At 45.9% G+C, this 15,674-nt stretch overlaps 1 protein-coding gene across 6 annotated transcripts in view; it reads left to right on the forward strand.

Annotated features, from left to right (window-relative positions):
• Positions 1-15,674, forward strand: part of LOC118389978 (zinc finger and BTB domain-containing protein 16-A-like) — a 193,340-nt gene that overhangs the window by 143,541 nt on the left and 34,125 nt on the right. For 2 of the 6 annotated variants that reach the window (XR_008147427.1, XR_008147426.1), the window contains exon 5: positions 3,035-3,117. The exons of the other annotated variants lie outside the window; for them this stretch is intronic. The gene's annotated coding sequence lies outside the window, so the exon portion shown is untranslated. The remainder of the gene's footprint in view (positions 1-3,034; positions 3,118-15,674) is intronic. 6 annotated transcript variants of the gene reach the window in all.

Below are 15,674 nucleotides of genomic sequence, written 5' to 3' on the forward strand. Positions count from 1 at the left end.
TCACGGTAATTAGGCTTCTCCAAGCTCTGCTGCTGCTTCTGGTCATTAGTAACCTACCAAACTTTCTAACTGCCTGGTACTCTGCACTCTATTGTCCCTCTAATCACTCAAACATCAATGCAAATGTATTTGAAAATCGAATCAAACACTTCATGAGAGCCCATGAGCTCATGTTGTGCAACATTTCTAGGCTATGCAATTGCGTGAGAAAACAGAGTGATGGCCGCTAATTAAAAGACAAGGATCCCATCAGCTTTCTATAGGCTAGGCCTACTATATGTATTTCTTAACTTTCCTAATATTAAGCACATTGTTTATATTTACAACAGGAGTGTAGCCTACCTACTTGGCTGGCATGAATATAAACCATCGGGAAAAGCGCCCTCCATTCGTTATTTAAGTCCCACTGCACCATTTCAATACAGGTGCATGATAATGATTCTAAATCAAAACAAATGTCACACATGTATATGTAAAGACGAGATTAAATCAAGAAAATTCTGATGGGTGACAATATTAGCCTATCACTTGTGAATTATATAATCAAATCAAATGTATTTGTCACATACACATGATAAGCAGATGTTAATGCGAGTGTAGCGAAATGCTTGTGCTTCTAGTTCCGACAATGCAGTAATAACCAACGAGTAATCTAACCTAACAATTCCACAACTACTACCTTATACACACACAAGTGTAAAGGGATAAAGAATATGTACATAAAGATATATGAATGAGTGATGGTGCAGAACGGCATAGGCAAGATGCAGTAGATGGTATCGAATAAAGTATATACATATGAGATGAGTAATGTAGGGTATGTAAACAGTATATTAAGTAGCATTGTTTAAAGTGGCTAGTGATATATTTGATAGTGGCTAGTGATATACTACCCTCTTCACCACTGTCCCATCGATGTGGATAGGGGGGTGCTCCTTCTGCTGTTTCCTGAAGTCCACAATCGTCTCCTTTGTTTTGTTGACATTGAGTGTGAGGTTATTTTCCTGACACCACACTCCTAGGGCCCCCACCTCCTCCCTGTAGGCCGTCTCGTCGTTGTTGGTAATCAAGCCTACCACTGTAGTGTCTTCCGCAAACTTGATGATTGATTTGGAGGCGTGCATGGCCACGCAGTCATGGGTGAACAGGGAGTACAGGAGAGGGCTCAGAACGCACCCTTGTGGGGCCCCAGTGTTGAGGATCAGTGGGGTGGAGATGTTGTTACCTACCCTCACCACCTGGTGGCAGCCCGTCAGGAAGTCCAGTACCCAGTTGCACAGGGTGGGGTCGAAACCCAGGGTCACGAGCTTGATCACGAGTTTGGAGGGTAGTATGGTGTTAAATGCTGAGCTGTAGTCGATGAACAGCATTCTCACATAGGTATTCCTCTTGTCCAGATGGGAGTGGGTCAGGTTGGGTGGAGGTGATATGGTCCTTGACCAGTCTCTCAAAGAACTGCATGATGACGGAAGTGAGTGCTACGGGGTGGTAGTCGTTTAGCTCAGTTATCTTAGCTTTCTTGGGAACAGGTACAATGGTGGCCCTCTTGAAGCATGTGGGAACAGCAGACTGGGATAAGGATTGATTGAATATGTCCGTAAACACACCAGCCAGCTGGTCTGCGCCTGCTCTGAGGACCCGGCTGGGGACGCCGTCTGGGCCTGCAGCCTTGCGAGGGTTAACACGTTTAAATGTTTTCCTCACGTCGGCTGCAGTGAAGGAGAGTCCGCAGGTTTTGGTTGCGGGCCGTGTCAGTGGTACTGTATTGTCCTCAAAGCGGGCAAAAAAGTGATTTAGTCTGCCTGGGAGCAGGACATCCTGGTCCGTGACGGGGCTGGTTTTCTTTTTGTAATCCGTGATTGACTGTCGACCCTGCCACATACCTCTTGTGTTTGAGCCGTTGAATTGCGACTCTACTTTGTCTCTATACTGACGCTTAGCTTGTTTGATTGCCTTGTGGAGGGAATAGCTACACTGTTTGTATTTGGTCATGTTTCCGGTCACCTTTCCCTGGTTAAAAGCAGTGGTTTGCGCTTTCAGTTTCACGCGAATGCTGCCATTAATCCACGGTTTCTGGTTTGGGAATGTTTTAATCGTTGCTATGGGAACGACATCATCAATGCACTTTCTAATGAACTCGCTCACCGACTCAGCGTATTCGTCAATGTTGTTGGACGCAATGCGGAACATATCCCAATCCACGTGATCAAAGCAGTCTTGAAGCGTGGAATCAGATTGGTCGGACCAGGGTTGAACAGACCTGAGCGCGGGAGCTTCTTGTTTTAGTTTCTGTCTGTAGGCAGGAAGCAACAAAATGGAGTCGTGGTCAGCTTTTCCGAAAGGAGGGTGGGCGAGGGCCTTATATGCATCGCGGAAGTTAGAATAGCAATGATCCAAGGTTTTACCAGCCCTGGTTGTGCAATCGATATGCTGATACAATTTAGGGAGTTTTGTTTTCAGATTAGCCTTGTTAAAATCCCCAGCTACAATGAATGCATATGTGATTTCCAGTTTGCAAAGAGTCAAATAAAGTTTGTTCAGGGCCATCGATGTGTCTGCATGGGGGGGAATATATATGGCTGTGATTATAATCGAAGAGAATTCCCTTGGTAGATCATGCTGACGACATTTGATTGTGAGGAATTCTAAGTCAGGTGAACAGAAGGACTTGAATTCCTGTATGTTGTTGTGGTCACACCATGTCTCGTTAGCCATAAGGCATACGCCCTCGCCCCTCTTCTTACCAGAAAGATGTTTATTTCTGTCGGCGCGATGCGTGAAGAAACCAGCTGGCTGCACCGATTCCGTTAGCGTCTCTCGAGTGAGCCATGTTTCCGTTAAGCAAAGAGCGTTACAGTCTCTGATGTCTCTCTGGAATGCTACCCTTGCTCGGATTTCATCAACCTTGTTGTCAAGAGACTGGACATTGGCGAGTAGTATGCTAGGGAGTGGCGCGCGATGTGCCCGTATTCGGAGCCTGACTTGAAGACCGCTACGTTTCCCTCTTTTACGACGTCTTTGTTTTGGGTCGCAGGCTGGGATCCATTCCGTTGTCCTGGGTGGAAGGCAGAAAACAGGATCCGCTTCGGGAAAGTCATATTCCTGGTCGTACTGGTGGTGAGTTGACGTTGCTCTTATATTCAGTAGTTCTTCCCGACTGTATGTAATGAAACCTAAGATTACCTGGGGTACCAATGTAAGAAATAACACGTAAAAAAAAAAAACTGCATCGATTCCTAAGAACTTGAAGCGAGGCGGCCATCTCTGTCGGCGCCGGAAGTGCATGTACATCACTTGTGAATGATGCCCAGCATAAGAAACCATGCCTTTTTCTGCGACTTTTTCTAATCATAGCACACCTCATGTAGCCCATAGGCCTAATTTTTTTTAAGAAGGTTTGTATTACAACTAATGTGGCCAAATAACTTCTTAAAGCAAATCTCGTCTGCTAAATGAACTAGTGTAGCCCACAGCCATATGCCATAGCCACATCAGGACCTAACAAGGACAACTCAGAGGATGCTATTATTTTCTTCTGAAATAAACTACATTTTCTACATATCATGCTTCTTTAGACATGTCTTTAATAAATAATGGATTTATTGTGAAGGTGTAGGCTATATTTCATCGATTTATTATACTTTTGTGGAAGCCAGGAGATGTGTTTGTTAATTAACGGTCAATTACCGTGAGACCGACAGTTATTTGCTTGACAGTCACTGGCTGATGAAATGTTGTGACCACCACAGCCCTACCTGTGGCCACATTTTTTAGGAAGAAACACACCTGTCTATGTAAGGTCCCACAGTTTACAGTGCATGTCAGAGCAGAAACCATACCATTAAGTCCAAGGAACTGTCTGTAGATCTCCGAGATTGTGCAGCATATATCTGAGGAAGGGTATAAATCAATTTCTAGAATGTTGAACGTTTCTAAGAGCACACTAGTTTCTATAATTGGGAAATGGAACAAATATAGAACTACCCAGACTGCCTAGAGATGGCCGTCCAACCAAACTGAGCAACCGGGCAAGAAGACCTTGGTCAGGAAGATGACCAAGAACCCATTGACCACTTTTACAGAACTACAGAGTTCCTTAACTGAGATGGGAGAACCTACCAACCTACCAGAAATCAATTTAGAATTCAGGCTTTAACACAATGTAGAATAAGTCAATGGGTATGAATACTTTCCCTCCACACTGCAGCCCAGGGTCTGCTGGGGTCTGGGTCTTGGCAGTCCTCTGGCAGCATTGTCCCCCTCAGCAAGTCCCTGCCGCACCCATTGTCCCCCCTGCCCAGTGCGGGCTGTCAAGAGCCCCCTTTACGCCTCCTCTCTGTGTGCACACACCCTTGCCCCCTCGCGCCACCCCACCCCCACCTTTCCTGCCACAGATGCCCCCTCTGACCTCTCACCCTCCCCCATGCTGTCAGATCCAACCTCTCTCACAAAACACACTCTTCTTGTCCAGCCTGCCCATACCACACTACCCACTTCGTGTACTTATTTACCCATTAATTCCTCATTCATCAAAGGGAATGATTAATGTGACACATTTTTTACCAGCCACACCCATTGCTGTTGTTGTGCATCTTCATTTTTATACCCATATTGTTTAACCAAAAGCAAAGTGTTAGTCAAGAGGCAGACATTTTGTTGTTCTCCATGCAGGAGCCATCTAAATGCTGGAACATGTTGATGAGTGAGACCAGGGCATAAAAGACAGGGATGTGGATCCTTAATTAACCCCGATCTAATGGTGATTTAATGCCTATATTCAGGTTCCTAGAGCTCTCTGCTTCATTAAACCCTGTGGTGTGTAGTACCCTAACACGCCCATGGACAGGACAGCAGTTCTCATCCATTTAGGTGTGGCACCAACAGGAAACACGAGGACTGCCTCACCATTATAGAGACAGGCTAGAAATGCCTAGTGCTCATGTCCGTTCACACAAAGGAAAGTGGTGAAAGCAGACGGTCGAAGCCAATACTTTCTGTGAGTTCAGCTTATTATTTTTTTATTGATTTCATCTGAAGGCAGGGACACTTGACAATCAGCAGAGGACCTTAAGTCCACAGCACGTCATACATGCACTCGGCTGGTTACATTTTAGTACGTCCTCACGCACTAGGCACCAGGGGAAGCAACCTGAGTGATGAAATGACGTCTGGCAATCCCCATAACACCAGGCCATTAGAAGTGGTAATGGTGGCGGCAGCTGTGGTGTTATTGTGATTATTCAAACTTGGTGTAATATCATGGTCACACTGATGGTTTTTGACTAGATAAGTGTGTACCCAGGTTTGTGCAGCCTCATTTAATATGCAGTGAAACGCTCAGCGAAAGACCCTCGTGATATTAGGCTCATATCGCCCTCTTTGTTTGGGTTAAATTAAACAGAAAGGTTGACATAAATGCAACCTTGTGTGTGTGCTCTCATGCTCTTGCTATCTCTATCCCTTTCTCTCTCCCTCTCTCCCCAGACACACGCACGCGCGCACACACACACCCAGTCATCCACTCATACACACAGTCACTGTTATATATATACACACACATCATCGTACGATACATTGTTCAGGCCCTACACAAACCCTGTATATTTTTATTTTTATCCACACAAAATAACCCCCCCCCAGGGCTTTGTGGCTGTACTGAAAAATCTATTCACATAGGATTCCCATAATTGAACTGTGAATGATACAGTGGCTCATTTGAAAAGCAACCGGTGAAGAGAACCCAGCTAGCAGACAGACGGTTGAGTTGGAAGACAGAGCAGCGGGAGAGAGAGCTGCTGCCATCATCCTTGTGGAGCTGAATGAGGAGAAAGAAGCTAATTGACTTCAGTTCTTGCTCACACCTACTGTATGACTCGTGCGTTGTCATGTTCTAACAGCCAGCTAGACACACCATAGTAAAACTGCTAATAGCAATACTGTAATTTTATTGCAAAGCAACAAATAAGAAAAATGTTATCTCTGAAGGTGGTGTTGGTAGAGTTCATAGAATGCATGGGGATTAAACACAAGGGCAATTTCTACTTCACTTCCTCTCCTCAAACAGAAGAAAGGCCATAGCAGACAGAAAGCGTCTAGCCCCATGCCCCACCACCACTACCAGCATGCACACCTGTAGCTTTTCTCTCCTCTGTTTGTACCTCTCACAGACGTGTCACCGGCTTTCTGGGAGTTTGCCTATCCATTAAGGGCCCCGTCCGGCTTCGCTTAAATAACTGCTGCCGCCACTCCAGGGCCATTAAGTAACCACCGCCGCCCGCCCAGCATCCAGACGAGAGCAGAGCCCCCTCCCCAATGTACTGTGGCCCCCCCGTTCCTCTCTTCCTCCCCCACCACCACCTCTTTTTAGGTGTCACTTTGGGCCGACTCAATTTTACACTGTAATAGACCACCCGGGTCAGCTACTTTTTTCCTCTGCTTCCACCTTCCTTTTTTATCACTGCACCTCCCTTCACCTTGCCGCCCCCCCAAGACTGGACCGATCGCATCACTTTGGACCACTTAATTCCAGTTAACGCTAATCAGCGCTACAGCGCAACACACAGGAGGCCCAGGAGAAAGACACTGTCTGTTCACCTCTGTGTGTACCCCTTTCTCTCACTCTCTCCCTCTTTCGCTTTCTCTCTCTATCTCTCTATGTAATGTCTCTGTGTCCTCCTATGTCTTTCTTCCTCCTTCCAAGCAGAAAATAGTGTCTGGTATTATTTAATTGTCATGGGTTCATAAACTGTATTGAATTGCAAAGCGCTCAAAACATGACATACAGACTCTGAAAGCTTGTATGTTTTGAAAAGGAAAGAGCTTTTTTATTACTTTGACTAGTGCAGCATATAATTGTAGTTCATATTGATTAATTGTACTCTTCTCTTTTGCTCTAAACAAAATGCCAACAACCCTTGTATTTTCTCTCACCCCAAGATTGCAGCTGACATTTTGTTTGCACAACAGCATGGTAAACATGGTTCTTCTCAGAAAGACAGCTGAACTATTATGTCCATTTGTATGAATGTATATATTGCAGGATGTATACTATTGTGGTGCTGGAGGGTGCAGGCAAAGAACTGAATACATGTTACTGTATCACACGTGTGTGTGTGTGTGTGTGTGTGTGTGTGTGTGTGTGTGTGTGTGTGTGTGTGTGTGTGTGTGTGTGTGTGTGTGTGTGTGTGTGTGTGTGTGTGAAGGTATATCAGAGGTTAAAGGGCAATCTGTCTGCAAGAGCAGTGCCATTAGGATTAATGCACGCACACTTATACATGCTGCACACGGTCATGTATGCACATACACTTTCTCCTACACAGCCCTCCTGTGTGCCATTCACTTAACAGCATTAAACAGGTCTGGGTTTTACGGCCATATTAGTGTTATTATTGTGTGGGGGGAATGCAATTACTAGTAGTTGTACATTGAAATGGGAGAAGTGGGTTCAGACCTGGGTTCAAGTAGTATTCCAAAAATGTCAAATACTTTGAGCGTTTGCTTAAACCTGCTAGGTTGGGTGGTTGTACTTTTGGGACTTTTTATTGGTCCCATTGCAACAGGCAAGCTCAATCGAGCACAGCTAAAGTATTTGAAATTATTTTGAATAGTAGTTAAACCCAGATCTGGTGGGGTTAAATTAGTGTTTCCTTCTACCATGTCCAGACCTCACCTCATCCCAGACCCAGGTCAAAGGCTCACCATGATCTTACATTCCTGCAGTTTTCCTCTCCCCCTTTCTCCCTCCCTCTCTCTTTCTCAAATTTTGTCACTCTCACTATCTCCCACCTCTCTCACTATCTCCCACCTCTCTCACTATCTCCCACCTCTCTCATTTCCTCAATTGCCCTGTTTCTGTTTACCTCCAAAACCACTCAAACCATTTTCATTTCTCAACTGGACATTAATTGTTTGTGTGATAGCCCTGAGGTAGTGGGCAGGCTCTGACCACTGTGCTGTCTCCAGAGCACCCTGTGTTGTTACATTAGAGCGAGAAAGGAGAGAGGAAGGCCTGTCAGTCAAGCCACCTTAAGTGCCTCAAGTCCTGGAGGGATTCCAGTGAAAATCGGCCCCAATCAATGGCCCCCTTTTCATTGATAAAAGAAGAGGGAGAAGAAGATGTTGTGGGGGAGAAAAACATCAAAAGAAAGTGGTCTAGAGAAAGAGGTCTAGAGAAAGAGGTCTAGAGAAAGCCAGAAGGGAGTCTTGTCAGTATTTATTTGCACAGTAGCACCGTTACAGCCTCACTGTCAGAAGATTTAAGGACAGGCCCCGTTTTGTCTCATGTTGTTTTTTTACCTTTCTCTCCCAATACCCCATCGCTCTCTTCACTGCCCACATGTTTTTTTTACCTTTCTCTCCCAATACCCCATCGCTCTCTTCACTGCCCACATGTTTTTTTTACCTTTCTCTCCCAATACCCCATCGCTCTCTTCACTGCCCACATGGTTTTTTTACCTTTTCTCCCAATACCCCATCGCTCTCTTCACTGCCCACATCGCTCTCTTCACTCATGTTTTTTACCTTTCTTCAATACCCCCACATCTCTTTTGTTTTTACCTTTCTCTCCCAATGCCCCATCGCTCTCTTCACTGCCCACATGTTTTTACCTTTCTCTCCCAATGCCCCATCGCTCTCTTCACTGCCCACATGTTTTTTACCTTTCTCCCAATACCCCATCGCTCTCTTCACTGCCCACATGTTTTTACCTTTCTCTCCCAATACCCCATCGCTCTCTTCACTGCCCACATGTTTTTTTACCTTTCTCTCCCAATACCCCATCGCTCTCTTCACTGCCCACATGTTTTTTACCTTTCTCTCCCAATACCCCATCGCTCTCTTCACTGCCCACATGTTTTTACCTTTCTCTCCCAATACCCCATCGCTCTCTTCACTGCCCACATGTTTTTACCTTTCTCTCCCAATACCCCATCGCTCTCTTCACTGCCCACATGTTTTTACCTTTCTCTCCCAATACCCCATCGCTCTCTTCACTGCCCACATGTTTTTACCTTTCTCTCCCAATACCCCATCTGCCCACATGTTTTTTTTTTTTCTCTTCACTGCCCACATGTTTTTACCTTTCTCTCCCAATACCCCATCGCTCTCTTCACTGCCCACATGTTTTTACCTTTCTCTCCCAATACCCCATCGCTCTCTTCACTGCCCACATGTTTTTACCTTTCTCTCCCAATACCCCATCGCTCTCTTCACTGCCCACATGTTTTTTACCTTTCTCTCCCAATACCCCATCGCTCTCTTCACTGCCCACATGTTTTTTTTTACCTTTTCTCCCAATACCCCATCGCTCTCTTCACTGCCCACATGTTTTTTTACCTTTCTCTCCCAATACCCCATCGCTCTCTTCACTGCCCACATGTTTTTTTTTTTCTCCCAATACCCCATCGCTCTCTTCACTGCCCACATGTTTTTACCTTTCTCTCCCAATACCCCATCGCTCTCTTCACTGCCCACATGTTTTTTACCTTTCTCTCCCAATACCCCATCGCTCTCTTCACTGCCCACATGTTTTTACCTTTCTCTCCCAATACCCCATCGCTCTCTTCACTGCCCACATGTTTTTTTACCTTTCTCTCCCAATACCCCATCGCTCTCTTCACTGCCCACATGTTTTTTACCTTTCTCTCCCAATACCCCATCGCTCTCTTCACTGCCCACATGTTTTTACCTTTCTCTCCCAATACCCCATCGCTCTCTTCACTGCCCACATGGTTTTTTACCTTTCTCTCCCAATACCCCATCGCTCTCTTCACTGCCCACATGTTTTTTACCTTTCTCTCCCAATACCCCATCGCTCTCTTCACTGCCCACATGTTTTTTACCTTTCTCTCCCAATACCCCATCGCTCTCTTCACTGCCCACATGTTTTTTTACCTTTCTCTCCCAATACCCCATCGCTCTCTTCACTGCCCACATGTTTTTTACCTTTCTCTCCCAATACCCCATCTCTCTCTTCACTGCCCACATGTTTTTTTACCTTTCTCTCCCAATACCCCATCGCTCTCTTCACTGCCCACATGTTTTTTTACCTTTCTCTCCCAATACCCCATCGCTCTCTTCACTGCCCACATGGTTTTTTTACCTTTCTCTCCCAATACCCCATCGCTCTCTTCACTGCCCACATGTTTTTTTACCTTTCTCTCCCAATACCCCATCGCTCTCTTCACTGCCCACATGTTTTTACCTTTCTCTCCCAATACCCCATCGCTCTCTTCACTGCCCACATGTTTTTTTACCTTTCTCTCCCAATACCCCATCGCTCTCTTCACTGCCCACATGTTTTTACCTTTCTCCCAATACCCCATCGCTCTCTTCACTGCCCACATGTTTTTACCTTTCTCTCCCAATACCCCATCGCTCTCTTCACTGCCCACATGTTTTTTACCTTTCTCTCCCAATACCCCATCGCTCTCTTCACTGCCCACATGTTTTTTTTACCTTTCTCTCCCAATACCCCATCGCTCTCTTCACTGCCCACATGTTTTTACCTTTCTCTCCCAATACCCCATCGCTCTCTTCACTGCCCACATGTTTTTTTTACCTTTTCTCCCAATGCCCCATCGCTCTCTTCACTGCCCACATGTTTTTTTACCTTTCTCTCCCAATCCCATCGCTCTCTTCACTGCCCACATGTTTTTTACCTTTCTCTCCCAATACCCCATCGCTCTCTTCACTGCCCACATGTTTTTTTACCTTTCTCTCCCAATACCCCATCGCTCTCTTCACTGCCCACATGTTTTTTACCTTTCTCTCCCAATACCCCATCGCTCTCTTCACTGCCCACATGTTTTTACCTTTCTCTCCCAATACCCCATCGCTCTCTTCACTGCCCACATGTTTTTTTTACCTTTCTCTCCCAATACCCCATCGCTCTCTTCACTGCCCACATGTTTTTACCTTTCTCTCCCAATACCCCATCGCTCTCTTCACTGCCCACATGTTTTTACCTTTCTCTCCCAATACCCCATCGCTCTCTTCACTGCCCACATGTTTTTTACCTTTCTCTCCCAATACCCCATCGCTCTCTTCACTGCCCACATGGTTTTTTACCTTTCTCTCCCAATACCCCATCGCTCTCTTCACTGCCCACATGTTTTTACCTTTCTCTCCCAATACCCCATCGCTCTCTTCACTGCCCACATGTTTTTTTACCTTTCTCTCCCAATACCCCATCGCTCTCTTCACTGCCCACATGTTTTTTTACCTTTCTCTCCCAATACCCCATCGCTCTCTTCACTGCCCACATGTTTTTTTTACCTTTCTCTCCCAATACCCCATCGCTCTCTTCACTGCCCACATGTTTTTTTACCTTTCTCTCCCAATACCCCATCGCTCTCTTCACTGCCCACATGTTTTTTTTTTACCTTTCTCTCCCAATACCCCATCGCTCTCTTCACTGCCCACATGTTGTTTTTTTACCTTTCTCTCCCAATACCCCATCGCTCTCTTCACTGCCCACATGTTGTTTTTTACCTTTCTCTCCCAATACCCCATCGCTCTCTTCACTGCCCACATGTTTTTTTTTACCTTTCTCTCCCAATACCCCATCGCTCTCTTCACTGCCCACATGTTGTTTTTTTACCTTTCTCTCCCAATACCCCATCGCTCTCTTCACTGCCCACATGGTTTTTTTACCTTTTTTTCGCTCTCTTCACTGCCCACATGTTTTTTACCTTTCTCCCAATACCCCATCGCTCTCTTCACTGCCCACATGTTTTTTACCTTTCTCTCCCAATACCCCATCGCTCTCTTCACTGCCCACATGGTTTTTTTACCTTTCTCTCCCAATACCCCATCGCTCTCTTCACTGCCCACATGGTTTTTTTACCTTTCTCTCCCAATACCCCATCGCTCTCTTCACTGCCCACATGGTTTTTTTACCTTTCTCTCCCAATACCCCATCGCTCTCTTCACTGCCCACATGGTTTTTTTACCTTTCTCTCCCAATACCCCATCGCTCTCTTCACTGCCCACATGGTTTTTTTTACCTTTCTCTCCCAATACCCCATCGCTCTCTTCACTGCCCACATGTTTTTTTACCTTTCTCTCCCAATACCCCATCGCTCTCTTCACTGCCCACATGGTTTTTACCTTTCTCTCCCAATACCCCATCGCTCTCTTCACTGCCCACATGGTTTTTACCTTTCTCTCCCAATACCCCATCGCTCTCTTCACTGCCCACATGTTTTTTTTTACCTTTCTCTCCCAATACCCCATCGCTCTCTTCACTGCCCACATGTTTTTTTTTACCTTTCTCTCCCAATACCCCATCGCTCTCTTCACTGCCCACATGGTTTTTTACCTTTCTCTCCCAATACCCCATCGCTCTCTTCACTGCCCACATGTTTTTTTACCTTTCTCTCCCAATACCCCATCGCTCTCTTCACTGCCCACATGTTTTTACCTTTCTCTCCCAATACCCCATCGCTCTCTTCACTGCCCACATGTTTTTTACCTTTCTCTCCCAATACCCCATCGCTCTCTTCACTGCCCACATGTTTTTTACCTTTCTCTCCCAATACCCCATCGCTCTCTTCACTGCCCACATGTTTTTTTACCTTTCTCTCCCAATACCCCATCGCTCTCTTCACTGCCCACATGTTTTTTTACCTTTCTCTCCCAATACCCCATCGCTCTCTTCACTGCCCACATGTTTTTTTACCTTTCTCTCCCAATACCCCATCGCTCTCTTCACTGCCCACATGTTTTTTTTACCTTTCTCTCCCAATACCCCATCGCTCTCTTCACTGCCCACATGTTTTTTTTTACCTTTTCTCCCAATACCCCATCGCTCTCTTCACTGCCCACATGGTTTTTTACCTTTCTCTCCCAATACCCCATCGCTCTCTTCACTGCCCACATGTTTTTTTACCTTTCTCTCCCAATACCCCATCGCTCTCTTCACTGCCCACATGTTTTTTTACCTTTCTCTCCCAATACCCCATCGCTCTCTTCACTGCCCACATGTTTTTACCTTTCTCTCCCAATACCCCATCGCTCTCTTCACTGCCCACATGTTTTTTTACCTTTCTCTCCCAATACCCCATCGCTCTCTTCACTGCCCACATGTTTTTTTTACCTTTCTCTCCCAATACCCCATCGCTCTCTTCACTGCCCACATGTTTTTTACCTTTCTCTCCCAATACCCCATCGCTCTCTTCACTGCCCACATGTTTTTTACCTTTCTCTCCCAATACCCCATCGCTCTCTTCACTGCCCACATGTTTTTTACCTTTCTCTCCCAATACCCCATCGCTCTCTTCACTGCCCACATGTTTTTTACCTTTCTCTCCCAATACCCCATCGCTCTCTTCACTGCCCACATGTTTTTTTACCTTTCTCTCCCAATACCCCATCGCTCTCTTCACTGCCCACATGTTTTTTACCTTTCTCTCCCAATACCCCATCGCTCTCTTCACTGCCCACATGTTTTTTTACCTTTCTCTCCCAATACCCCATCGCTCTCTTCACTGCCCACATGTTTTTTTACCTTTCTCTCCCAATACCCCATCGCTCTCTTCACTGCCCACATGTTTTTTTACCTTTCTCCCAATACCCCATCGCTCTCTTCACTGCCCACATGTTTTTACCTTTCTCTCCCAATACCCCATCGCTCTCTTCACTGCCCACATGTTTTTACCTTTCTCTCCCAATACCCCATCGCTCTCTTCACTGCCCACATGTTTTTTACCTTTCTCTCCCAATACCCCATCGCTCTCTTCACTGCCCACATGTTTTTTACCTTTCTCCCAATACCCCATCGCTCTCTTCACTGCCCACATGTTTTTTTACCTTTCTCTCCCAATACCCCATCGCTCTCTTCACTGCCCACATGTTTTTTTACCTTTCTCTCCCAATACCCCATCGCTCTCTTCACTGCCCACATGTTTTTACCTTTCTCTCCCAATACCCCATCGCTCTCTTCACTGCCCACATGTTTTTTACCTTCTCTCCCAATACCCCATCGCTCTCTTCACTGCCCACATGTTTTTTTACCTTTCTCTCCCAATGCCCCATCGCTCTCTTCACTGCCCACATGTTTTTTTACCTTTCTCTCCCAATACCCCATCGCTCTCTTCACTGCCCACATGTTTTTACCTTTCTCTCCCAATACCCCATCGCTCTCTTCACTGCCCACATGTTTTTTTACCTTTCTCTCCCAATACCCCATCGCTCTCTTCACTGCCCACATGGTTTTTTACCTTTTCTCCCAATACCCCATCGCTCTCTTCACTGCCCACATGTTTTTTTTACCTTTCTCTCCCAATACCCCATCGCTCTCTTCACTGCCCACATGTTTTTTTACCTTTCTCTCCCAATACCCCATCGCTCTCTTCACTGCCCACATGTTTTTTACCTTTCTCTCCCAATACCCCATCGCTCTCTTCACTGCCCACATGTTTTTTTACCTTTCTCTCCCAATACCCCATCGCTCTCTTCACTGCCCACATGTTTTTTTACCTTTCTCTCCCAATACCCCATCGCTCTCTTCACTGCCCACATGTTTTTTTACCTTTCTCTCCCAATACCCCATCGCTCTCTTCACTGCCCACATGTTTTTTTACCTTTCTCTCCCAATACCCCATCGCTCTCTTCACTGCCCACATGGTTTTTTTACCTTTCTCTCCCAATACCCCATCGCTCTCTTCACTGCCCACATGTTTTTACCTTTCTCTCCCAATACCCCATCGCTCTCTTCACTGCCCACATGTTTTTTACCTTTCTCTCCCAATACCCCATCGCTCTCTTCACTGCCCACATGTTTTTTTACCTTTCTCCCAATACCCCATCGCTCTCTTCACTGCCCACATGGTTTTTACCTTTCTCTCCCAATACCCCATCGCTCTCTTCACTGCCCACATGGTTTTTACCTTTCTCTCCCAATACCCCATCGCTCTCTTCACTGCCCACATGTTTTTTTTACCTTTCTCTCCCAATACCCCATCGCTCTCTTCACTGCCCACATGTTTTACCTTTTCTCTCCCAATACCCCATCGCTCTCTTCACTGCCCACATGGTTTTTTTACCTTTCTCTCCCAATACCCCATCGCTCTCTTCACTGCCCACATGTTTTTTTACCTTTCTCTCCCAATACCCCATCGCTCTCTTCACTGCCCACATGTTTTTTACCTTTCTCTCCCAATACCCCATCGCTCTCTTCACTGCCCACATGTTTTTTTACCTTTCTCTCCCAATACCCCATCGCTCTCTTCACTGCCCACATGTTTTTACCTTTCTCTCCCAATACCCCATCGCTCTCTTCACTGCCCACATGTTTTTACCTTTCTCTCCCAATACCCCATCGCTCTCTTCACTGCCCACATGTTTTTTTTTACCTTTCTCTCCCAATACCCCATCGCTCTCTTCACTGCCCACATGTTTTTACCTTTCTCTCCCAATACCCCATCGCTCTCTTCACTGCCCACATGTTTTTTTTTTACCTTTCTCTCCCAATACCCCATCGCTCTCTTCACTGCCCACATGGTTTTTACCTTTCTCTCCCAATACCCCATCGCTCTCTTCACTGCCCACATGGTTTTTTACCTTTTTTTTTTACCTTTCTCTCCCAATACCCCATCGCTCTCTTCACTGCCCACATGGTTTTTACCTTTCTCCCAATACCCCATCGCTCTCTTCACTGCCCACATGTTTTTTTT

The sequence above is a fragment of the Oncorhynchus keta genome, chromosome 11 (genome assembly GCF_023373465.1).
Source record: "Oncorhynchus keta strain PuntledgeMale-10-30-2019 chromosome 11, Oket_V2, whole genome shotgun sequence".
Classification (NCBI taxonomy): Eukaryota; Metazoa; Chordata; class Actinopteri; order Salmoniformes; family Salmonidae; genus Oncorhynchus; species Oncorhynchus keta.